The sequence below is a fragment of the Heteronotia binoei genome, chromosome 1 (assembly GCF_032191835.1).
Source record: "Heteronotia binoei isolate CCM8104 ecotype False Entrance Well chromosome 1, APGP_CSIRO_Hbin_v1, whole genome shotgun sequence".
NCBI classification, from domain to species: Eukaryota; Metazoa; Chordata; class Lepidosauria; order Squamata; family Gekkonidae; genus Heteronotia; species Heteronotia binoei.
This window is the reverse complement of record NC_083223.1, coordinates 243,272,256-243,274,073: the sequence shown is the minus strand read 5'-3', so window position 1 is coordinate 243,274,073 and position 1,818 is coordinate 243,272,256. Positions and strand designations below refer to the sequence as shown.

The 1,818-nt window shown below is 43.7% G+C and overlaps 1 non-coding gene across 1 annotated transcript; it reads left to right on the top strand.

Annotated features, from left to right (window-relative positions):
- Nucleotides 1-200: 200 nt before the first annotated feature.
- LOC132589302 (U6 spliceosomal RNA) lies at nt 201-302 on the top strand. The gene has a single exon (XR_009556576.1). It is a non-coding gene; the product is annotated as a U6 spliceosomal RNA (small nuclear RNA).
- The last annotated feature ends 1,516 nt before the right edge of the window (nt 303-1,818 follow it).

Below are 1,818 nucleotides of genomic sequence, written 5' to 3'. Positions count from 1 at the left end.
TCTGTCTCTGGTTTAGGAAAAATGAACCATCTTCCTCCCTTTCAATTTGTATGCCCAGGTAGTAAGAAACATCTCCCAGCTCCTTAATTTCTATTTCTCTGTTTAGGCACTTTACTACAATGTTATAGTCCATTTGCCTGTCATAACCCAGAATTAAGTCATCAACATATGTGCAAAAACTGTGAATAAAAGTACAATTTGTGCTTCCTTCGGCAGCACATATACTAAAATTGGAGCAATACAGAGAAGATTAGTGTGGCCTCTGCACAGCAAAATAAATAAAAGAATAAAAGTACAATTCCATCCTTGTGTTTAGTGTACAAACCTGAATTCGCTTCTCCTTGCTTGAAGCCTTGCACTCTGAGCATTGTGTGTAATATTTGTTCCTGGCACATCCTGCCTGTTTAGTTTGCAGACTAAATCTGGTTGTTTGGGGTCTATAAAACCTGGTTGCTTCATGTACAGATCTTCCTGGATCACCCCATCAAGAAATGCTATCTTTACATCTAGAAGTTTGACTTTCATATTCCTGGACACTGCTGTGCTCATATAATGTAACTGTACTGTGTTTCACCACCAGGGCAAAGGTTTCATCAAAGTCCTGATCATATTTTTGTGAGAAGCCTTTAGCAACTAATCTTGTTTTGTAGGGTTCTATGCTTTTGTCTGAATTTTTTTGATCTCAGACTCCCACTTGTATTCAATAAGATCCTTTCCTGGTGGTAGCTTTGTCAAGGTCCATGTTTAATTTTTGTGGAGAACATCAATCTCCTCTTGTATTGCCTTCTTCCACCTATTGAAGGTTCAACGGTAACACTGACCTTGGTGAGGTAGGACAAGTGTGAGGCTAATATGCCTTTGTTCAGTCATAATAAGCACTGGAGGTGGGCCTGAAGCCAGAAAATTTTAGATGGCCGGGGTCAGGGGATAAAAATTTAGGTGGGGGGGCTGTGGGGCAGGCAAGCAAGAAAGGCGGCAGGCAGGAGAGAAAGGTAGGTGAGAAAGGCAGTGGGTCGGCAAGGAAGGTGGTGGGTGCGTGAGAAAGGTGGTGGGCAGATAAGAAAGGAAGGCGGTGGGCAGGTGAGGAAGGCAGCGGGTGAGCAAGGCCTGATTGGAGGTGTGGTCCTGGATTTCCTTCTGCTGTCACAGAGCTGCCCAGTCCACCTGTCTTCTCAGCTTTTCCCAACTAGCTTTTCCCAACAGCTTCCTCTTCCTTTGTTGTACTGCTCTGAATCTCTAGCACAATTGCTTCAGAATCTGTCTTCTCAGGTTGTGTGTCTTGTTCTGCTGTTTAATCATATTGCAGTGGTTCAACATCCAAGAGCCTGTACTGATCATCTGCTTTTTCTGAGTCACGTGATGCAGTCCCTTCTCAACTGGCTGTGCTTTCATCAAAGAGAATCACGTGCCTGATATAGACTTTACCTGTTTCTGGATAGAGCACTCTGTACCCTTACTTCCAGAATCAAATCCCACAAAAAAACACTTTATCTGGTTCTGGGATCTAGTTTTTGTCTTTTCTCCTTGGGTTCAAACATGAAGGCTTTGCTGCCAGATACTTTAATGTGTTCTGTGGCATCTTGTTGTTGTTGTTCAGTCGCACAGTCGAGTCCAACTCTTTGAGACCCCATGGAGAAAGTCACACCAAGCCTTCCTGTCTTCCACCATCCTCCGAAGTCTGCTCAAATTCGTGTTTGTTACATCAGTAACACTGTCCAGCCATCTTATCTTTTGCCGTCCCCTTCTTCTTTTGCCTTCTGTCTTTCCCAGCATCAAGATCTTCTCCAGTGAGTGCTCTCTTCTCATTTGGTGGCTAAA